General features: G+C 36.5%; 1 protein-coding gene across 1 annotated transcript in view; it reads right to left on the bottom strand.

Annotated features, from left to right (window-relative positions):
* Positions 1-21,121, bottom strand: part of LOC129576274 (protein jim lovell) — a 53,327-nt gene extending 32,206 nt beyond the window's left edge. The window contains exon 1 of the mRNA XM_055461046.1: positions 21,094-21,121. The gene's annotated coding sequence lies outside the window, so the exon portion shown is untranslated. The remainder of the gene's footprint in view (positions 1-21,093) is intronic.
* Positions 21,122-25,678: the final 4,557 nt, after the last annotated feature.

Genomic DNA, 25,678 nt, shown 5'->3' with positions numbered 1-25,678 from the left:
ACGCTAGCAAACCACATCTTCCTGTTATCGTTCGTCTTCGTGTCGCACAAAGTGACAATGCGGTTTCATGTCTTGCCCTTGAGATGATAAGACACAAGCGTCTGACAGACGCTTCAATTGATTTCGAAACCCTTTCATTATTATTTTTGCTTTCTCAATCATTTGAATCATTACAGCAAATAATAGATTAGGAATTGAATCTTCAAACGTATTTGTGCGAAGCGGCCAGACATCGTCGTTTTCCATGCATTTGCGGATGGAATGAGGTGGGCGCGCGCATGTACATAAATTTTCAACTTCAGACCGTAAACAATGCATACATTTTTGAACATCTTCAATAAGTGCGAAAAAGAGAGAGAGAGAGAGAGAGAGAGAGAGAGAGAGAGAGAGAGAGAGAGTGAGAGAGCTTGAGAGAAAGACACCTTTAACCGAATCATCATTTGGTGCAAAGCAAATATGCAAATTTCCAATTGAAACGAAGGGATGAACGCGAAATTGATGAATATTTTTGTGATTTTGTCAATGAATTCACACCTTTAACAATCCACTAAAAATAATTGTTCACCGAAAGAGAAGAAAAAAAAATCGAGCCGAACTGAACCGAAGCGTATTGAATATTTTCAGTTCGACGCCACTTGTTGTTTCCACTTTTCAACACTTCAACCGTTGACTCATCGATTGTAATGAGATTCTGGGCGTAAAGAAGCAAACGAGATGCCGTTTTTGAAAAAACAAAACACATTGGACGAGCACCCGTTTTATCACCCTCCCGACAAACTCCAGAGCGATGAATGGCGATTATTGCGATAAACAACATTTTCGTAAAAAACGAACAAGGCCATACTGCCTTGACGTCACCAGTCTCACTCTCTTTTTATTTCGAGTTTGAACATTGCCATTCACATAAAATCATTTTGTCTACGCGCGCAACCACTTGCTCTCTCTCTCTCTCTCTCTCTCTCTCTCTCTCACTCTCTAACAAACAATAAAAACAAACTCTGAATACAGTGTACCTTCTTTTGTTGCGTGTGCAAATTTACGACGTTTGAAAAAGTTCTTTCTTTTCTTCCTTTCTTTTCATGTTTCGTTATTTTCATATCCCTTATTTTACTTCTTCGATCTTTGCAAATGCATAATTTAGTTTGTCGATAAAATAATCTGTAATCGATTTGAACTTTAATTCAACAGAAAAAAAAAAGATTTCGTTTACGAACGCCGAAAAATATGATCCACTTGGTCATGTAACGAGCTCGAATCGATAAATTCCGAAGAAGAGCAAAAAAACTGTATTTTTGAGGTTTAAATCGCTGTCAAAACTGTGATTTTCCGCCGCACAAATGACTTTGAGGTATTTAACCGTCGTTCGTTGACATGGAACATGACTTATGGCGATTTGAAATAAAACTTTTCTATTGACAATCAACAAGTTGCCGTGCATTTTAGCTTCAATAATGCAATTTATCCAGGATAATTGACGTGAAGCGAACGCGTAAGCGGCGGTTGGGGCGGACGGGCGCGTTTACACTATTGACGGAGGTCTTGCGTCCTTCGGTTTCACTTTCAAGAAGCCAATATATTCTAGCCACTGTGCAAAATCCATGCACAAAATAATTTCTTCTTCGTTTTTTTTTTTTCTCTCTTCTGCAAAACTTATTTGCTAACTTAAATCGAATGCAATCTGCAAACAAAGACAAACAGTGAGCTGTTTGAAGAAGAGTTCAGAGTTGTTTCTTGTTTAAACTATCGTTTCTTGAATTGCTGGAAATTGTGCTCCGCGAAGAGCGGAGCAGGGAGACGATGTGGCAAACATACGAATGCAAAAAAAATGTAACTCCATTTATCTTACAGCCTCATTTCCTCGTTGCTTTTACATATTCGCATGCAATTCAACTTGATTTTTCTTTCCCATTTTAGCTCTTCTTGTCCTTGTTACGTTAAGAAAACAGCGAAAAAGAAATGCGCGCATAAATGACAAATGTCATACGATTTCAAAACCATTGACAACGAAAGTCGCATCTTCATCCTACCTGCATCCTCTCCCCCATTCCAATAAATCACACACACACACACACACACACACACACACACCGTTTGGCTTCCACTCCGTCAAGATTATGCCATGCACAACATTATTCTATAACGACCTATATATGTTGGCCACGTTCACGGCCAGTAATGCCATTCCCATACAAGAGCATACATTATTCGCAAGTAATATTATGTGCAAATAAAATTACGAAGAAAATACTCTTAATACATTTAACTTGCTTGAAAGAGCACACTGTGCAATTTATCTGTGGATGATGACGAACAAGCGGCAAAACGACTTCGATTTCTCTGACTGCATACATCCTCGTATGCATGCAGATTTCATGAAGTGTCTATTGTATAAGAGGGAAGACAAGTTGTAACGAGTATAATGGCTATGGGATTTTTATTTGTAAAGACTTTATTTGGATTTTGGAAAAAAGATTATTTTAAAATACGCGATGGATGATAAGAGGTGGGTTTGCAGAGGAGTCAGAAGGAAGATAGAAGAATGGTGATAGGGGCAAAAAGGGACGAAAAATGTGAAAATGTTGAAAAATTTACTTGGTTTGAAAAATATTAGCAGAAAATTGTTAAAAAAATACGACAAATTAAGTCGAAAAAGTAAAAACGTCAAAAATCGAAGAGATAAAAATGGCAAAAGATATAAAAAAGTTGAATAAGATCAAAAATTCTTCGCCAAAAACTGCTTCAAAAAAAGTCATTCAATCATATGATATACGTCGATCGCATATGATTAATTTAGATGTGTGATTATTTTTTCACCGTCAAATTGAATTCCGTTACTAAAACCACATTATTTATTTCCACATTCCGAAGTAACAGCATCTGAGCGGTACGGTACACTTACTCGCTCTTCAAAAGAGACGAGTATTTTTTTTAGCACTACATGGAATATAGGCTATTGCATTTGTTTTTTTTTTTTCCAAGAAATTTTTGAGACTCTTTAGGCCTTATTTTTGGACCGAAAATTAACTCTTCTTTCTATCCAAAGTTCTAATTTGAAATAAAGCAATTACGCCTAATTACAAAAATAAAATAATGTCATGTTCATGTAATTCATGTTTGAGATAACTCAAAAAAATTTTTTTAATATTATTTTAATTCTCAATGTGAACTAATGTACAATCCACGTTCACATTATCGTTCCCAAAACCAAAATAAAATAATTAATTATACCATAATTTATTTAATTAATATATATTAATATTTATTTATATATCCATATGATTTATAACCAAATTTTTTAATGTTTCTCTTACATATTTAATTTTTTCAAAGTACGGCAATTTAGTGAAAGATTTGTCTAATGAACTTTTTGTCCGGGTCGAACATTATTGATTTTGATTAAAATAATTTTCATAAAATACAGAAATGTATACTTCGATTGAAACTACATTCCATGTAGTGCTTGAATGAATAATTTGATGGGAAAATCAAATTAACGTTTTTAAAAAAAAAAACCATTTTAAATAACGCAAAAAGAACGCAGAGAGGAGCGAAGCGACGATCTGCGGTCTTGTTTTTAATCTGAAGCAATTTTAATGTGATTCTTCTAAGAATGTTCTCTGCATCGTTCCTCCTCGGCTTGCGAGAACATATCACACAGAATGCATCGAAGGAAGTGGCGTAGCAGAAAAAACCGAGCGGCACGGAAGCGCACACCGGAAAATTTAAAAGATATATGCTTTGCATCGAAATGCTCTTTATTTGAGAGTTGAATGCTTTTTGTGTACACATTGCAAAAACCGGTGGCAAATACTACACACATACATCGGGCCCAAGTTGCAAGGCAAATGGCATTATGTGTCATCGAAATGTTTCACATGAAAAGAGAAAGAAAAAAATCTCTATGCGTGCATATGCATCTCGTCTGTGCATGTGACGAATCGAATGAGTGAAAGACAGCCTGTGGCTGAAGCAAAAATAGAAAATTGTAGTGAAAATGTTATGATAATCGAATGGGAAAAAGAATTGAGCAAGAAGAGAGAGATGAAGAGAGCGAATGATATGGAATGATATGAAGAGAGAGAGAGAGAGAGAGAGAGAGAGAGAGAGAAATAGAGAGAGGGAGAGGGAGACATCGGGACACAGAGAGAGAGACGATTTATAAACACACATTCATTGAGAAAATGACGAGAAGAAATTAAGAAAAACCGAAAAATCCGGGAAAAACGGAGAAATAAAATGTGCGGCAAATACGAGAGCATACATCGAATGCTGGCAGACACATTAACATATTTCTCTATACACACACACACACACACACCCACCGATAAATAAATACAAAATATTTTCATTTCCTTGCGCAGCATACGGGGCTGCAGCTAGGTATACGACATATAATCAGGTGTACATCAACGCAATTATTTATGAGGAAACTTAAAAAAAAAAAATAACGATGCGATGAATTGATTACTCAAGCAACCCATACCCATTCGTTCGCTCTATACTCATACCATATGTCTATGGCATACACGTTTTGTATGGCACTCTCAACATTCAAAACCACCGACGACTCAAAAACTTATTAAATTTTCCACTAAATAAATGAACAGTTTTTCCATAATTATTTCCGAGAAATTGGATGTAGTGCATCAGACAACTAACCGAATGCAAGTAATCATCAATTCGACGTCAAACTCATATTCGACAGGTGGGTTTTAATTTATCGGGCCACATCTATCAATTGAATTTTCAGTTCATTCAATGTGGATCATTTGATGAGATTTCGCTAATGATTTATCCAAACATGTGTCTTGGGCTTTAAAAAATTGGTTCTCGACATCCAATTAATGTGTTTCCAACTTTTGCAGAACTTTGGCCAAAGAAAAAAGAAAAAATGTTCGCGCCACAAGAATAATTGTGCATGTTCTTGGTGATTTGAGTGTTGCTGTTGATACACTGGGAGTGAACCGGTGATAAGCGAATGCTCAACCAATTTTTTTTCGTTTGTATTCAATTCATCATACCTTTTATTAATAGTGCGCGATGCACACGAATCAGCTTTTAAAGCAACCGGCATCTTCCCGAATAATAAATAAAACTTTGCAGAGCAACATGATATAGAACTCATCCGCATAAGAGTTTACTAAACAAAATATACGCACATCGATGACGACGTCGAAGACGATGACGACGACGATGCACGCAAAAATAAGTTTGTCGATGCGCCAAACAGCAACCGAAATACTGGCAACACAAAAAAAAAACTCTTTCGGCGCGCGTAAAAAGTTTATCAATTAGACAAGTCTTGAATAAATAAATTGAAACAATGAAGATAATATCTGGTATTACACATTGGGTCGCATCATTTAAAATACTTGAAGAAAAGCACGTATGCATTGTTTGCTCAATTTATAAACTCTCTTTCTCTCTCTCTCTCTGTGTGTGTGTGTGTCTTCGGCTCATTCGCACTCGCGCCCATAATACGTATATGTTTATTCATTTTCTATAGATATTTGATGAAGAATATTTCTGTACTTTACAACGGAGCAATGATGATGAAAAAGTGAATGATTTAAATGCTTATTGATTGCGAATTCTTCGAAGTGGAATGAATTACGGCCGATGACCCATGGACGACGCATGCGAATATCTAAACCCTCGCCGGTAAACAGTACTTAACCCATAAATAGGTGAATGAAAGAGATAAATGTGAGCTCAACCGAACCGTTTATAAACGCTTCAAAATTGTAAATTATTACTCAGGTCAGGAATCTTATTTTCACACATCTTTGGAAGCATACATACAAAGAACAGCATTTATGATACAGTAATGGCTTAACAGGGTCTCGAGCACATTAATCGTTATACAAATAAAACATATATACGTATTAAAATATTTGCCATTCAGTCTGTGAAGGGGATGTGCATGTAAATTTATCACGAAACTCCTGAATTTGACAGGTTTCGCATGCATTACAATGTGCAAATCAAATGAATCCAAATAAATATTTATTGGATGATTTTCATCCACTTGATGCGCTAACCGGTCGCCTCACATGTGCTCGTCCAAGATTCAATATTGCTTCGAAAATTGTTATATATATATATTGATCAATGGTTGAACCATTCAAGCCAACTTGAATGGTCGATGTTTTTGTGTTGCCAAGGGAAAACAAATCGACTTTGAAGAAACTGAACGGAAATAAATTCAGGATTGAAAAAAAAACGAATGCTGAAGCGAAAAATGTTTGCATTTGTAATTTATATTCGAATTTCTATTATTGTTCTTTTACTTTTTCAAACATTTTTTTATAGATTCAAGTAAGAAGAATTGAATATTTAAAAAAAGACATTTTTTCTATCTTTGAATGCCAGCTTTTTTTTCGTATGCATGATGAAAATGGTATACATTTAGACAAGTTGGTTGAGCCAATTAACCCAAATAGCTGAGCTGGATGCAATTGCGTTTATTTTTGCGTATGGTTTGTCAAATGCATGTATTGAATAGAATGAGACTAATAAGAATCTTCCACAATGCGTTCTATTGTTTCGATGGGGCCATTGTCAAGTATCTGTTTTGGAATATACAGTGATTCCAGGGTGAATCACAATAAAAATGGATATCATCACACACACAATAACCATATCACATCCCCTCTCCTTCACCGTGTAAGTAGTAAGACAAATACTTACCTTTGTCAAAAAAAAAAGTCTTTTCTTACTACGAGCGAACCAGAAGCGTACACAGAATGAGAAAAGTCTCATTTGGTTTTTGAAGAACGTGATGATGGCATGGAGGGAGAGTGGCAATGTCTTACAAGATGTATTTGAATCGCGAAATTTTTGTGAAAAGCAAACAAGTCAACGAAAGCACACGACAAAGGATTCTTTTTGCTGGTTGATTCTTTTTTCGGCAAAAAGAACAAAAACAAAATAAGAGAGAGAGAGAGAGAGAGAGAGAGAAAACCACTACATTACGACCACATCTCACACATGTATACATTTCAGTCGCACTCCAACATCCCAAAAAAAAATGTATAATGTCACAATTTCACCATAAAGAAATGAAATAAATCGCCTTTGGCGTGCATTCAGATTATGTTACGGGCTTGATCAAAATGATACCAACGCAATCTTCAATCAGTTCAGAGCACAACGGAACATACCACACCACATGTATTTATGACGAGTGAAACCAACAAAAGCCACATGCCAAATGATTATTCTGCGACACTGAAGCAAAAAAAAAAAAATGATTACAAGCATTCCAAATCGGAATCAAATGCAATTTTTACACAGTCCAAAAAAAATCCTCAATCGAACAGAAAAAAAAACCCAGGAAATTTCGGTGACATGACAAAAAGAGACACACACACACATGAAAAAGACACCCTTTTTTGGAGAGAATGAGCGTTGCTTCAAGGAATTGAATGCGAACATGATACACGCATATATGATATGAGGCCCATATTATGAGCATAATGACACTTTTTCCGTATTTTGTTACAATGGATATACTATAGTACAATAAGAGAGAATTTCTTGGACCAGACATAGATTACACACAATGAAATGAATATGTTTAATAGAAAATTGAGACTTTTTTCGTTATTCGCGACGAATTGGTTCGATTTTGGTTAAAATTTAGGATCGTTGAAGATCTTCGTCGATTTTTGTCGATGCAGAGTTTTTGCTGTTTTTTTTTTTTTCAGTTCTTCTCCGTGAAACATTTTTTATTCTTCTCCGTGAAATTTCTCGTGAAACATTTTAACCCAATTACGAAATCGAAGACAAAATTTAGTAACCTTATTGCGGATGAACGACTAGACCATCATTTCCATGTTTTCTGATCATTTTTGACTTTAACTTGAGATCTTTTGTTGTGTTCATCTTCTGCATCGTTGCCATTCAGTTGCGGGACATGTGAGTGTGTTCTATCAATTCATATGCCGAAAATATCTTAATTCTCCTTCTTTTTGCCCTGGCACTTGAATTGACTGCATCAAAATGTATTGAGAGTCGGAGTGTTGGTTGCATTAATCGATAGGATGTTTGCCATTGCGATTTGACTAAGAATGTGTTCTTAGTCTTCGATGGTGACTATGTACTTGAAATTGTGAAAAGAAACCGATTTTGTTGGTTTCTTTAGAGAGCGAAAAAAAAAAAATCGCTGAGTGTTCTTTTCATCAAACAATACATATCCTCTCTCATTGACTTGTTCCATTGAAATCCGTCTTTCATGCACGCTCAAAACATACGTAAGAAAACTTATACGCAATCACCATCTCTCGACTGGAAAACCTCATCCATATTCACAAAATTTTGCGAGACAATGATTTTGAGCCGAGTGGAAAAAAGAAATGGAGATGAGAAAACAACGAAACAGCAACGGCAGTCACATTTAAATTTGTTAATAGGTAGTAGCTCTTTGGCTCATTCTCTCTCTATTTTTCTCTGTATTTATGAATACGGTGAAGTTCATATATGCAATTTTGGTTTGAATGTAAATGATTTTGAGCTGCTGTGAGCGATATGACCGAAAAACGGCGGAAAAGTCGTTTAATCCACTTGTTTATGCCTTTAAAATTCGTTGTCATTCATCGTTCAAAGCATGTGTAGCGGGAATAGGGTGGTAGCTGCACATACAAAAGCAATCGTATCATATTTTTGGTGCTCATACCGTCGCACAAAACCCGGGTGGTGGTTGCGGTGCACACATGAGAGATGTCGGTTCTGTGTGCCGAAATAATTTCGATGATGAAATACTATTTATAGCTGAGTGAAAACGTTTCGGTCATGTGGCAACGACAATCTTAATCATTTCGGATACACTGTGTGTGTGTGTGTGTGTGTGCTGTTGAGTTCAATGCGCTCGTGCATTGAACGTCGTCTCATTTATGGATATATGTTGTTATGATATGCTGAACCATGTTTCTTGTTGCACTGCACGCGCACAACAACCAAGCCATAACATACACGACCCAACGTGGCATTTTTCTCCATTTGTATGCATTTTCGATTTCGAATGCGAACCTCTTCACAATAACACACAGATTCATCCCAAAAAATATTCCCGCTTGATATCTAGCAAATTCGGGTATTCATATATTCAAGGCACTTGAAATGCGACAACAACAACAACAACAACGTCGAAAGACCGGGGAAACAACACACACAAAAAATGATATGCACACCGAATTCCACATAGTCACAAATCGAAGCAACTAAACGATGTCGACTCGCGTACAAATCAAACGTATTTCATTTGCAGCGAACGAGAGAGTGAGAAAAAAAATGCATGGTTTTTTAAATTGAGATTTGTGCATCAAAGAATGCTCGCAACTGTTTGATCTAATTAGCATTAAATTGTTCGAAGGGAAAAACAATTCGTTTGTTCTCAGCAAATTCTAAATTGTTGACGAGAAAAAAACACGAGCAAAAGCGATTTTCATTGAGAAAATTGCATTTTTCGACTTGCGAACAAAAAAAAAAAAACAAGTTGAAATAAAAATGGATTTTTGTTTGTCTCCAAATCGACAAAGAATAAGGAGAAAAATGCGTCCAATGCAAGAAATCAAGAAATAAATCCCCCAATTCCGAGTGTGAAAATCCCAAATTGTTCTCAGCTTAATTCACAGACTTATTTGTATTTAACGTGATTGCATTGGATGCACAATTGTTTTGGCTGGAGAGAAAAAGCTTTTTAAACCGTTCACTCTTGAGAACGAGAGAGCATGGAAGAGAGGGAAGGCATTTAAACGGTCTAATTGAAAACGTTCCAACATCAAAATGTGCTCCATTTTCGATAACAATTGATGAAACAATTCATTTTCGTTGATGTTTTGCCATTTTTGTTGTTGTTTTGGTGGTTTTTTTGTCGCAAGAAAGTTTTCCCTTTCAAGAATTCGTCTTGCAAAAAGTCCAAGAATATATTTATTGATTCGTCAGTGAAGAATTGAATGGTTCGATGGATGGTTGTTCGCTAATTACATGTTGTGCACTTTGAACAAAGGCTAAAAGGGAAAAAAAGAAGAAGAAATGTTGGAGAAAAATCGAATCTCCCCTTGAGCGAATGCGACGACCAACCGACCGATCGACACACGAAAAAGAAAATGCATCAAAGTACTAAATGGCAAGTAAAATATCATACCGAACATAACGCTATTATAATATGAAAGGAGAAGAAAGAGAAAAAAAAATCGACGGGAAACATACGAGAAATGCGAAAGGACAACAACAAGATGACAAAAAACGGAACAACAACAAGAAAAAAATTACTTTGAGACAAGTATATGATATATTAAAGCTGATGGCTGATGCTTCTGTTCAAATGTGACTTCGGTGTGGTTTTTTTTTTTCTTCGTTTGCTCTCTCACTCGCCTCTCATATTTTGCATTCTTCTATTTTGGGCAGCTAGCACGTTCACTTTGAATGGGAGTGTGGTGGGCTGAATGTGCGCGTCGCTCTTCTTATAGTGCCCGCGACCAATTTTCTTCGACGCAGCAATGTAAGTCGCTTTTGTTCCTTTCGAGTACGCACAAGTAACATAAAAGAACCATTTCAATTTTCTATAAGTCTTTCTTTTCCTTCTTCTTCTTCGTTGGTTCACTCTCTCTCTCTCTCTCATCATCATCTTGTGCCTTCATCATTCGCCTTTCTTTTTGTCGCTTCGCGTCTGGCGACCACGGTTTGAGTCGCGTTGAACATTGTTTCGTTGCATCAAAAACAGCGACAGCCAAAAGACAAAAATGAAGCAGAATATACAAAAAAAAAAAATCGTAAACAAATAAATCACATAGAAAAAAATATACCCGTTAAAATGCCTGTACCTATTTGGTAGAAATGATGTAATCAGATGACAGTGGGGAGAGAGAGCGAGAGCAAGAATAAGAAAAGAAACAACGAGTTGAAAGATAATATGACGCGCGGTTAAGACGTCGTCGTGGCATTGTTCAGGATACAGCAGACACGGAATGAAACCGGGAAATGTGTATGGAAAATGAAAGGTGAACATTAAAACGATCGGAGAGAAGCGAGAAAAAAACAGCCAAGCCACAACATATACACCAGTCGATGAATCGTTTACAGCAATCAATGATGTCTACCAGTGCAAAATGAGTTGAGGCCGGAGAAAAAAATGGATCGAATCTTTCATCCACAGTTACCGCAATTTTCCCGAAAATTTTGTTGGGATTGAGACATGACTTCATTTTTATGCCAGTTATTAATCCAATGCGTTTTTTTTTCTCGCAACTTAATTTTCTGTCAGTTTTCCCAACGTTTTTGACGGATTTTCATGACAGTTTCAGTAAATTTTATTCAACAATTTTTTCTTCTTCTTCTTCTTCTTCATATACAAATTTTTCATTTCCTCATTCAAAAAAAAAAACGACGAAATAAATGAATAGAGGAATGAAACAGACGAAAAATGCGTTCAATTCAATTTAAAATGTTCGTCTTTAGTTCCGTTTGATGGTCAACACGTCCATTCATGAAACTGATCGGTGGGAAAATGCTCTATCAAATCTTGATAGGGTCATCCGTGTATTAGCTGCCACTTTTTTTCGCGCCTTTTTCTTCTCTATTTCTTCACTCTCTCGAGAGATCAATGAATTTTTGACGAAAACAGATTGAACGAATCGCAATTGGAAGTGGATGCATACAGAAAAAGAAGGTATTGTATATCAATTTAAGTGACCAAGCGATGAAAACTGCTCTCTTTTTGTTCGAAAACAGAAAAAAAACAACAACAACAACAATGATGTGGATTCGTTGGTGCTGAGTTTTGTCTTCACACGCTTATTGCTTATAGGAAATCATTCGTCCACATCATTAGTTCGATTTTGTGCATCCACACACACACACACACACACACTATTCATCTTTTGTTTTCCTCTTTTGATTCTCTTGTTCAGCATCACACTCTTTTTTTCTATATTCGATATGGGTTTTTGAATTGTGCATCTGTGAATGCAAGTGCACGACGACGACGACGACGATGATGATCAAGAGAGGGGAAAAAAGCCAATTTCAAGGCTATGGTTTGAGTGTTTTGTTCTCATTGACATCGTTTTCACATGCAATTTAATGCATGACATATTACATGTAAACCGTAATTTTTACCTCATATTGATATAAATAATTGCGAAAGACCATAATTACTCTCTGCGAGACTAGCCTCTATGTTTGCGCACTCGCGCATACGCTTGCGCCCCGATTAAAACCCATAAAAATTGCTTATTATTTATCTTATTATTTCTGAGAATCTCTTCGGACTTTGTGAAATAGAGAAGAGAAGAGAAGGAAAAAAAATACCACTAAACTTATAAAAAAAACTTTGACTGTATGACTCGAGATCCAATCATTAGGAATATAGTCTGAAAAAAAAGACGAAACAAAAGCGAACGAAAAAAACCTTGTGCCTTCAGTGCATGTAGGTACAAGTAGCACAGGCTTGTGTCTATTGTATCACAGTCACATCGAAATCAGCAGCCAAATCTCCTCTCTGCCCATACTAAGAAAAAAAAAAACTGCTGAAATTTTGCTCCAGAAAATGAAAAGTAAATTTTATTGAATTTGAAACTGATAAGAATCGATCGGGGCAATTGAAAGTCACGTCTTTTTTTGCTTCTTTCATTACGATTTTTTTCCCGTATTACAGTGTCTTTTTTCTGCTTAGTTTTTTTTTATTCTCTCATTTATTTTCTTCAATTTCTTTAGTTTTGATACCTCCATAGTTTCAAACTACCTCATTGTTTTGTACATTGGCTAATGCGATGCCACACACACACACACACACACACTCATCTCTCCCGTCTTGCTGCGGCGTTTGATAAATTCTGCTGATTCATGCTCATTATGACTTGGCCTAAGACGATGCCGGCTGCGCACATCCTAATTGAAGTTGTAACTGAACTGCCTTGAGATAGAATGTACGACTCATTTGAATAATCATCCATTCGATGGGTTCATTTTCGGGTGTAATGGAACCGGAGAGTTATTCAAGAATTACTTAAATATTTTTTAATGGGCAATACACAAATGGTTCCGAATCAAAATCGATCACAGATTCTAAGATGATTTTTTTTTGCTTGAATATATTAGAATAACAATGCGTTGACATGCATATTTCTCTCTATCTCTCCCTTGGTTGGGTATGTGTCTTGTATTTCTCACATTGTCATTACGAATGTTGTGTGTGTGTGTGTGTGTGTGTGTGTGTGTGTGTGGAGAGGCGAATATTTGAAAATTTGCATGATTCCAAGAAAATTGTGTGGAGTGAAGCATTTCGTGCCGTTTGCCAATGCGAATCTTGGCTTATTTGTATATGAATTAACGGCGAGCATACATGATGTGTTCGTGTTCGTTTCGCTCATTCTTTTGTTGGCTGTAAGCATAAACCAGTTAGTAGCTACTGGAAAGAAAATCGACGAAAGTCATCGAATGCCGAATTGAATAATATTACTTACATTTATGGAAAAAATCTCGGCAAGTCGAAACGATTGTTATTGATTTGATTACAGATTAGTGGAGCACACACAGCCTGATCAACCGATTGAACTGAGTATGTTGTTTTCGTTGAGCAAATAGAACGTTACATTTCGAGCGACGGTACATATACAATGCGCCAAACAAACATAATATTAACATGTTTGTTTGTGTGCTGTTTTTTTTTTTTCTTCTCTGGATTATTATTGTTGTTGTCGATATATGCTCCTTTCCACCTGATTTAATGTGAATTATTGCTTTTTATGCGCTCGAGACGCTCGAGCTTCTCCAACAATCGCATTTTAATAATATTCTCTCATCGATTTCACAATTTTACAATATCATCACATAGTTTAACTTGTAATATATTCCAGTGTGAGAGTGAGAGAGAGAGAGAGACAAGTCGAACTCATCCGAACAAATTGCATAAAACCGGTGCTGCTGGCTGCTGATTCCTCCACTACGAGATATACATGTTTCGAAGAAACAATCATATTTGCGAGCATTCGTATTGTTTATGTGAGATAGAGAGTGAGCTGTATGTGCACACTTGATCAATGCTAATACCCACCAACTTTATCTACTCAAAATCCTCAAGATGTTTCTGTTGGCAGGCGACCGCTACACATTTCATTGATTTCAAGTGCTGCAGCACAAAAATATGTTTTCGTTTGAGGATTTTCACATTCACCAAATAATAATCCAATGTTTTAGCCGGAAAAGGGAGAGAATGAAAGGAAGGGAGACTCTTGATTTATAATCGATGCCGTGAGACAATTGCAAACCCATTTTCAAATACCCTTTCAAAATCTTTTACTTTATTTCATTCATTGAAATATTTTGGTTAGAATTTGATTCGCATTTTGACTAGCCTCAATTTATCGGGCAGACGATGATACAAACAAAAACCACTGGCGCATGGAAAGTTTTGGAATAATGGCGAAATGTTTGATAGTGTGTTTAACAATTTTGAGAATTTTTTCTCCAATTTTGAATGATGATGAACATTTCTTTTTTTCGTTTTTTCATGAGGCTCATGAAAATGATGCACGCAAATTACTTCAGATGTTTTGAGTCCATTGTAAACCAAAGCAGTTTATCAAATTTGATACTAAAACGACTCTACTAATACCTATATTCTAGTCCAATTCAAAAGGGATTTTAGTGCAAAGTATTTCTTGATGTTTCACATCTTGATTTCCATAGAAAACTCCACGACGTTCGGTTTGCACTTTCATATTCATGTTCGTGTGCGTGTGTGTGTGCGACTCGAATTGGCTTGGTTCATGTAACAAATCAATTTAGTTGTATTCGATCAGCGAGTGTGGTATTTGTCGTGATATGTTGGAATATTTGGTTTGCATGTCAAACGAAACAAAAAGACGGTCAATCATGTGAATTGACAATTGGCATTTGCCAGCTCGTAAAAAGTCATGTTCATTGATCAGGGCCCCAGTCGATATAAGTGGTGGGGCAGTGATGGTTGAGGGGGAAATTTTTCTTTATTGTCGCCTTCATTTGAATACATCGGAAATAAATGTGATGAAAAGTATGTATATTTTCGTGTGTAGTTGAAATTTCTCTTATCGGAACCATCTAAAAGACACAAAGTCAAAGCGGTGTGTTGAAAATGAAAGAAAAGAAACAGAAAAAAAAAACAGCGAACGGTCTTATTGAAATACAATTTAGAGCATTTAAGACGACAACGAAAAAAAAATGTGCGTGTGGGGAGGACACCTTTTTTTTTTTTAAGGTGAACATAAAAGCAAAACAGCATTATTCAATTCAATCGAAATGACGAATATAAATAAAAGCGATTTGATTTCCTTTGGATACGAGACCCACGGTAAAAAAAAAAGAAACACGGCAGTAGCAATAGGAAAAATAACAAGAAGAAACCAAAAAGTAAATGTTTGGCATTTGACATACATGCATTCAATATATGTAAACAAGTATTAAAACCAATAAAATGACAAATAAACAAATCGACAACGACAAAAAAAAAATCGGCTTGCATTCGTCAAAAGAAAAGAAAAACATATAAATAATAGGCAATAGAAAATTCACTCAGAACCGAAAAAAAAAATTTACTCTCGAATAAAAGCAGCAAAACAACAACCGAAATTAATAGAAATGACGCTATGTGACAAAAAATAAAACCCATTCATGTTTGACATGAAACAAGAAGATATTTATTTTTTTTTTTCGTTCTTTTTTTTTCGATATGTGCAAACGATATTGCACTTTTTCTTATGGAAGAAAACTCTGCGCACACAACAAACAAACATAATTTGGATTATTTGATTGAACATGTAAATGTATTCGCCACAGTTAAGCCATTTGTCATTTTTCGATTGGCTGTTGCGATTTAAACACACGGATCCACAATCTCCCTTCCTTCCTCTCTCTCTTTTTCTCTTCCTCTCTTTCTTTCTTTCTTCCTCTTCGGCTTCACATTGAATGCACGCAAATGCCAGATAATTGAATTGCGATTACTTCAATACGTATGGTCACTGATTGATTCGATGGTTGTTGTTGTTATTATTAAATTATGTACCCAAATCGAACCCTTCGTGAAAAGTGTGCCACCGTTCCTGATCAGTCGAATTCACGATGACGAACTCTAACAAGTTAATCAAGTTACGGCAAAGAAAAACACTAGTTTGTAAACACTATGCTGTGAGGGCATAAATTGGTTTTTCGAATCGGCATTGAATACATTCTCTGACTTGACTCTTTAAACACCGAAAAAAGATGACGATTTAACTAGTAGATAGCATTGAATGCGAGCATTTGATCGAAAATGCAAATTACATGAATCATATATACATACCTGCTGAATATTTGCTTTTTTAATATAAATTTTTGCATGCCATGAAATCGAGTCCACGAATTGTAAACTGTTCGTGCTATGATCGATATTATTAGATATATACACATACATATTGCCTTCTGAGCCGCGATGTATTTTGCCGGTAAAATCGTTTTTTTTTTCTTCTTTGCAATAGACAACCGATATTGGAAAAATTAACAAAACGAAATGGAAAACCGTGTCTAAATAGACTGTAGTGAAGTAACAGAAGAAGGAAAAAAAATTAGCATAAAAAACGGTAACAGATTACATTTTGGGCTAATTCATGTGCAAAACACACTATCTGATGCACAAAACCAAAAGACAAAAACACACACTGCACATTCACAGCGACCAAACCTACGAATGAACGAGAGAGAGAAAAAAAAAACACGTTGGCATCAACGGGAAAATCTAATGTGCACACATTATCAGATACCAGTGTAAAGCTGAAAATGTGCATGGCACACAAAAAAAAAACGGCGCTCGCGCTCCACATTCTCATCGTGGTGTGATGGTATAAAGAGCCATAAAGCATGCGATAAAGATTGTGAAATGCAAAATAGAGGAGAAAAAAAAAACTGCACAGTAGAACGGCGTTCTACTAGAATGCGCTACACAACCGAATTCGTGTGCAAAAACCGATCGCTAAATTAAACATACAATTTCTGCAAGCCACCTGTACACACCGAAAATGCCGTCAAATGTGTATCACTGCTGCTCGCTCAATCGCACACTAAACGCGTATGCAGCCGAACATCGTCGTGCCCCTTGTCGTGAAGATGCTGGAATATAATTTTGTGCAAAGTACACATCAAAAATGAGATTAAATACATATCGTAAAATGGTATGAAAATATTAATGCAAAATGTATTTTACATATTATTCACATAAACTGTTGCGCTCCCTGGCTAAGCAAGACCGCTCTTTATCTCTCGCTTCCTTGTTCGGTTTTCGCCTTGCCCATGTGAGCGCGAAGAATTAGAACAAGAGACAACGGAATGGACGAGCGAAAGGGAGAATGGGAACGAGAGCAAGAGAGAGAGAGAGAGAAAGAGTCAGAGATCGGCTGTGTGTGTGTGTGTGTGCAAGTTGCAAAATATTTGCATGTGGTGTGCGATATGCGGTTGCTTGTCATTTAAAACATATCGTTTTAAAGTGTGCAAGTTCGTATGCTTCTCTGTGAACCGTAACAGTTCGTCAGACTTGAGCTATTAGGCTATTACCCAAAAATTATTCACACTCGCCTCGAATGCGAATTGAGACATGAATCAATGTATCGGAGCGAACACACATTGCATAAGCGACGACCACGACGACAACGACGACGACGACGACGAAGAAGAAGAAAAAGAAGAGAGACGAACAAAACGAAGCGATTGAAACACATTTGAATATGGTTGGTACAAGAGAAAAATGAATGGATATTGCAAGAAGAAGAAGTAGGAGAAAAAAGGCGAACATACACACCAAAAGAAATGACGATGTGAATGGGTTAGTAATATTGTGGAGATGTGATGTTAAAAGGTGTTCTGGCATCACATAACGTCTGATGCAAAGATATGGAAATGAGTTTAATAGCAGCGAAAAACGAGCGCTTTGCCACCGCTATACGTATTACCCGTCCGACCAAACGACATGCAAAACCCATTTTCACAGCACCGAAGTGCAGTTCGTATGAAAATGAATAAATTGCAGTATGTTTTTAGTTGCAATTCAATAAAATATCCACTTCTTTGATGATGAGCTCCGTATAAAATGGCGCTTACTACACTTCATACATATCTTATTATGCCATTTGACACTTGCAACCGGAGTATGGACTCTCTTTTATCCGAACGCACAAAAGTGAGTCCTCGCCAAAGTGTAAACCAAATGGGAAAAAAAAAAACTAAGCACTTCAACAGAGATATAACATACATACTTAACACATGAAATCAAATATGATTTACTCGTTCAAATGCATACGAAATGATTAAAGTGGCAAAACCAAGGTGCAGAACTCAAGTGAATTAGTCTCGACGACGTAGAACTCTTTTGAAAATCAAAGCACACACACACACACACACACACACACATGTTAAATGGTAATGAACTTTGAGCTAAAATTGAGATCAAAGTCATCAATTGACCTAGAATTAGCCAGAAAAGAGGAGTGATTGGGAATGGATGCTTGGATTAATGCCTAGATCAACATTTGGAATGAAGTCAACATTAAAAATTCAATTGGAGCCAAAATCAATGGTTCAAAATTGCAGTTTGGATTGAAATCGACAGTCGAATTGAAATCAGTGTGAAATTTGGAATGAAACAAAGGCAGGCGTTTGGAACGAAAAACCATAAAAAATCGAATTAATTCAACAGAAGCCAAAATGATATTTCGATTCTAATCCAAAAAAGAGATTAAATCCATTTTTTTCTATTGTCACATTCTGTTTCAACTTCATGGCTTGAAAAATCCACTTATCCCCTAAAGAAAGAAAAATCTTCTTTCCAGACGCCGCAAAATCTGAAAGGTGTTATTCAAAGCGGCATTATCAATAAATCAATTAATTGACATTTAACAAAAGGAAAAAAATGCCGAAATTGATCGACTAAGTGGTACACCACACAATACGCAAATATTAATCGAATGCCGTTGGAAGGCATAAACGGCGTTCGGATGGTAGCAAATCATTCGGCTTATTGATATTTATTGGTTGTTTATGGTTGAAAACGCATGCACTTTGCCCGATTAAAAAACGATAATAAAATTACAGTGATAAATGAACCCATTTGTGATGTGATATTGTCACTTAGCGCTTCGGGGCCGAAAAAAAAAACGATGTGCATTTTGGAACAAAAATTACGCGGGCGCTAATCGAAAATGCCTTGCAGTCTAATCGAAGCCATATACTTGTCAATTGATCAATAGACAATCAACATAATTGATTCAGATTAAAGCGACAGCCGAAAAAAAGGAACCAACAAATGCCAATTTATAATCAATCGATTACGGGTAATGTGAGCTGGTGTGCACTTTAAAGCAGGGGCCGCAGTATGTTGTTGTCGCGCATTCACTGTTAACCACCCACCGCGTCTTCTTTTTCGGCAAACACAAAAATGTCTCTGTGTTTTAACGCAGAGAAGAAGCGTAAGCGCGCACACGTGAGCGAGTGAGCAAGCGATGGAAAAAAACAAATGAATAAACAAATATTCGTACATATTTTTTGGCAAGACACTTTTGTACTGGTACAGATTGGAACGCGAAAATAAATGTTGGCGAAATATTTTTGTGTGATTTTTTTTTGTTCGTCGTGGGCAACGTGCGGAATAAAATGTAATAGAAGAAGAAGCGACAGCAGTTGCAGCGACAGTAAAAAAAAAACGCAGCCGTTCAAACAAAGTCGAAGAATCATACATGATATGGCCCAGAGACGTGCTTCATATGAAAAAACATACACATAAAATGCACATTTAATTTCACAAGCGTTCGCTCACCGAACAACGCGACTCCTTAAAGCGCACTCATTTTTCAGTATGGTAACTTATACAAGCCACCCTTCTTTCGTCATATCTTTTTTTTTGCAATAGATTTACTACGTTTCCTTTTATCCATTTTCCATTTGTTTTTTTTTTTCGGGTTTTTTTCGACTTGGATACCTTGGTCGTCTCTCACACAGTCTTGCACTTTTTGGCGGATTTTTCACCGCCAAAAATCAACACAAATAAGGTAAACACGGTAAAGTTGCATGTGTATGGCCCATGGCAAAACACAGAGAGAAAGAGAAAAAAAGGAAATCAAAGCGTGCAAATTGTGGTACGTGTAAAAATGCATATACCGTTTTTATGGGTCGCACAAGGATCACGATGGTGGTGGTGGCGGTGGTGATGGTCGCGTGAGAAATATCATTCGCCGAAGAAAAAAAAGATTTAGCGAGAATCGACATTCGTTGAATACCAAAATTACAATGACACATCCACCCCGATGTTTCTGGAACTTTTGCTCTTGCATGCTCCAACACATGGCAGAACGACACACACACACACACACACACACACACACACACACACACACACACAAAACATACTTAACTCGTTTGAAGTTTTTCATTTTATTTTTCGGCAATTTACAGCAACAAACACACGTCTTAAATGCTACAACATCTTCTCAATCATATAGAAAATGTGGAAACAACGCCATAAACGCTTACCATTCAACAAACACTGACTGTTTACGTAAAAGAATGCCAAAAAATAAAATGCAAGAAGAAAAAAAAAACAAAAGCCATAACTATGTTCATTTCTTTTCCTGCCTGCAAGAATACTCGTTATCACAATGTGCGAACATTTTTTCGACGGCAAAGTTTCCGCGAACAGAAACACGTATAAAAAAGTGCTCATGCAACGATACGGAATGCATGTGTTTGGGTGGAAACATACTGAATTGCATATATTCAAAAACTTCAAATTGAATGCTGGATTGAACACACTGAAGGTGCATTAGATTTACTGCAATGTTCTGGCGATTGACTCAATCAGATTGAGTTCATATGGGGTGATTGATTTTGAATGGATGAATCCAATGCGGATCTGAATTAAAGAGATTATTTGAATTTGAATGAAAATCTATGAGATTTTAAAAAGCCAATGAACGTTGAAAAAAGTGATCAACGTTGTGTGTTGAGCTTCTTTAATGGATTTTCCACCAAAATAATCTCTTTTCAGAAAGGTCTTGTGGATTTCTTCAGTTAAATGACCAATTTCACAGGACTTACCTTTCTAATTGAACAGAAGTGCGACAAGAATCTGGAAAAAAAATGAGAAAAAACATGTTTCTAATTATTGAGCGTTCTTTTCAAGAGAGAAAAATGCAATTTTCAAATTTTGTAGCACAAATGACTCAGACCATTTAGCACTGAACCCAAATTTCATCTAATTAAGAAGAGCAGATCTAAACTTCTTTTAATTAAGAAAAAAAATATATAAAAAATTGTGTCCAATTAAGGAAAAATGGAAGCATATCGTGAAGGTAAAATCAGTAAACCCATGCATATGCACATGCACTTCATGCAATCTAATTAGGTTTGCACTGTTTTTTTTTTTATATCGAGTTTCCATTTCATCCATGCAAAAATTCCATGACATTAGTGTACGCCGGCCCCAATTTTTTGTAGCCATCTTTTGTTTTGAACTTTGTCCATATGAAAAAAGGGAAAAAAGCATCTGTGGATTTGCATGGATTTTGGATACATACAAGCATATGGTAGAACTACTTAAAGCCCCACGGAAAAAAAAGACGTTGAAAAAACCGGAACGGAAGCACTCCGAGTACGGTTATTCATCTTTTCAGTTGGTGAATGTGGACAGAAGAAGAATAGCTCGGCAGCTGAATGTTCAAAACGTGAACTGGCATCAAGACTCAAGCACCTTTTAACTGGTTTTTGGCCTTATATTTAAGTACACATTCATATGGATCATCATCGCACACAAAATGCTAGAATATTTTCTCCAGACAAACACACACACACTCACACAACATCTCTGCCTCCCTTTCTCTTTCTCTCTGCTTCCTTCTCAGCGATTTTCAATCTCCGTGTTTGTTTACCGTACCTGGTCATATAGCACTTGTTTCACATTTCGAATAGTAGTAATTTGTGTGTATCGACGCTAATAGGCGAAAAGCCAAAAAACAAGTTGCTGACTCTGGTGGTGCTACATACAAAACCTTAATATTCACGTATGGCAAATGAAAATTTGGAAAAGAATTTACAAAAAAGTGAATCATTCCACATGCACACTTCAAAGGTGCACCTGAACTAGCTCAGTCTCCGACAACAAAAAACGCGTGGTGGTATCGTGAAAATTGTGCATGAGAGAAAACAGCAGCAGCAGCAGCAGCAGTAGTAGTAGCAGTAGTGATAGCAAAAAAGGGGTTTCTGGATTTCTAGTTGTTGATCCACATCGACTGTGTGTATGTGTGAGTGAGTGTAATATCGTTTCTTTTCTCAACTCGACCAACTTGATTTTCGAGTATACGACTAATTGTTCCATTCAAACATTTTCTCCGACGAAAAGTCAAAAGTAAAAAAACAAACCATAGCGCAAAAACTCCCCAAATGCCCCAAATGAAACGTGTGTGTATGCTGCTGCATGTGTTTGATAATGCTACTCCAAAAATATTCATTTCAGTAATTGTTGGGAGCAAAGTAGCTCAGCATTTTTTTGATTTTTACCGTCTTATACTTTGGTTGTTTCCTCGGGAGAACGGAGAACAACATATGCTTGTGCTTGTGCAATCACATTCACGCATTCATTTACATGTCATTCTCGACTCTCTCTCTCTCTCTCTCTCTCTCTCTCTCTCTTTCCACCACACCGCCACATGCATTACACATGCAGGCAGAAAATATTATAGCGCACCAAGGCAAATAAATAAATCATAAATCAAATTTTTACTTGCTTCTTCAACTTCTTGATGTGATGAAAGCCGAAAAAGAGCCGAGTATGTGTGTGTGTGTGTGTGTGAGAGAGAGAGAGCGAGTATTTGGCGAGACGATCCGGTTGGTACACTTTCTTTTGGGTGTTTTTTTTTCGGGTTTCGAGGTTTTCGAAACTGCGACTTTTTGCAAACACATGCATCAGCGCACCGAAAAGGGGTTTGAGTTGGATTTTCTGCAAGCTCCGGCTATTGTATGCAATTTTCGCATTCAACTTTAACCGATTCAACGATTTAGCACGGGATGGCGAGTGGGTGGCAAGGCAAATGTGAGCTGCTTAAATGCTCGAGCGGAAAGAGTAAGAAAGTGTGAGGCAGAGTGAACCAGAACAGATACTCGTATGAGCTTGCAAGATACGTGTGGCAAAAGGTTAATTTTCAGTGTGTTTACACAAGTAAAAACTTATGTTTTCCATGTGTACATTTTGTCATGGCTTTAAATCAACAACTCCGACGAAAGTGATTTCAACGTGCTCGTGTACGCATCTTTTTGCTTCTTCACATCTCTGTGTGGATGTGTGTTTTGTTTGCTTTCTTGTTTTTATTTGCGTTTTTTTTTACGTTCTTAAGAGAATCATCTTTTAATCTAAATGATGAACATCATTTCTCAACTAGGACACAGTTGCGCGTACCCAACAACCACTTTCCAATTCATAAATTCCAACCAAACCGCAGCTTCATTACCATTGCACAAATTTCATGGAAAAAATGCTCTTGTCGAAGCATCGCTCTTCTTTCGTTTCATTTTATACGCTTTTCTTCGCGCAAATCTTTTTTTTTCTTTCCTTTTTTAGTAAAATAAATTTGCATTACTTTCAAAATTTTAAAATTTGATTTGTTTTCAGATACTTGACTAAAAGGAAAAAGTGCTAATATTTTTACATACTTTCTTTCCATTCATTTGAAGAAAACGAGACAATCTCTTATCTTCACCTCTTATCTTACAAAATCGACCTCTATTTCAATGGATCAAAACAACAGGCAATCCAAACGAAATGGACTCTATCTAAATAGCTAACCACACTACTTCAAATCGACGAATTTCACCATAAATCTTTCATTTTGTGCGGAACCAGTAATTATGCAATTTCAATCTGAAATTCATGTCATTTGCCATTGTTCACTCCGAATTATTTTCAATACTTGTGAAGAAGAAAAAAAAAATGTTCGCATTTCTTTAATTCTATTTTTGCCTCTCTTTCTTGAGAGACAAAACGAGAATGTGGATTGAAATGAATAATTTTTGGTGTATCTTCACATGAATGCGTCATGTTTTTTTTTTCGGTGTATATTCATTTTGAGTGGTGAGGATCATCAACAAGTCCATGGTGCATGTCGAATATAATGCACGCGTGGCGCATAGAGCAACTACTGAAAAGAAACCAGTCGAAAAAAACGCAAATTCCTTCAAAAACCATCAATCTGCAGCAATTTTGTGTTTGCAATTTATTTGGATGCAAATTTTTAAGCCATCTGACAAACTTTGTTCCACTTGGTTCCTCTCTCTTTCTCTTGTTTTTTTTATTTATTTGGAAGGTCGCTTTTTGGAATGGGTCGCTCTACTTCGTGGAGCCAGATCAGAAAAAAGAATAGTCTCATGTTATGCAAACAGTAGCAAAAATCAAATGCAAGTAAAAATATTATATTACGTCGGTGAAACCGACAATGGGCAAAAGATAGAGAGAGAGAATGAGAGAGTAGAAGCAACGGAAAATGAAGCTTTTAGTGCAACGATAAAAGCAATGAGAAGAGTAACGAAAAAAAAACTACACAACTAGATCGCAATGGGAATAAATATGAGAATATACACTTACTGCTTTGTTGTGTTGAGTTCAGTGCGCCAAACAACCGAAAACAAGAGAATGAGAGCGAGAGAGAGAAAGAGAGAGAGAGAGAGAAAAGTGGTGCACTCACACTCAACTGATTTTACTGCATGCAGCAGCAAGTGCTTGAACTGTGTATGCATATTTGCTCTAAAACATCTACGATACGACTGCTGGTCGAACCCATTCTTTTGTTATACACTTACACACACATACACACACTCAAGCTCGAGTAAAAAATGATGAATAAAGTGCATATCGGTTGGTCGAAGTGGGCTCTGAACTCAGGAAATTGCTTAAATTAGCAAAAATTCGAAAGTTAATTTTTTTCATTGCTCAGAAGCTCTAAGCCATTGGACAAAGTTTTTCTTTTCCAACGGCAACCAGAAAAAAAAAACTCACATAGCACATCGGTAGATAGAAACTTTTTTGGGGATTTTAAAGTCTTAACATTTGAATTTTGACTTTTCTTTTAAAAATTGGTATTTATTTTGGTTTTACTTTCGAAACGACCGTTTCCATTTAAGGCGTCAACATTCGTGGACTAGAGACAACATTTACTTGTATCCTGAATTTTGATATAATCTTTTTTTTCTTACATCGGAATTGACTTGAAAGTGAAAAGCAAATCATATGCTTCTTATGAAAACCCATCAGACCCCATACGAAAACCATTCCAATGTCTAACAAATGTATTCAAATAGCAAATCACCCGGCAAAACACAGTGTTTCTTATCAAATTTCATATTAAACCATGACGAACTTGACGAAGGTGGTTGCAAGGGTGTCTCATATCGGATCAATATGTCTTTATTTTACCATGTCTTTTATTATGTTCGTTGTGTGACGAATAGCAACAAAAAAAATCTTTTGAAAGAAGGAGAAATCCACCTATTTGCGTCTTTAGAATTGGTGCGATCGATTTTCGGCTTTGGACAAATTACTTTTGTGTATATGAATATTATATGGATCATTTTACCCCCTTCGGTCAATTTAATTATGCTGCAATCCGTTTGTTCGTCGAAAAATTGCTTGGTGGTC

This window comes from Sitodiplosis mosellana, unplaced genomic scaffold (genome assembly GCF_009176505.1).
Source record: "Sitodiplosis mosellana isolate CC-2019 unplaced genomic scaffold, AAFC_SMos_1.0 Smas_scaffold_6181, whole genome shotgun sequence".
NCBI classification, from domain to species: Eukaryota; Metazoa; Arthropoda; class Insecta; order Diptera; family Cecidomyiidae; genus Sitodiplosis; species Sitodiplosis mosellana.
This window is presented reverse-complemented; position numbering and strand designations above follow the sequence as displayed.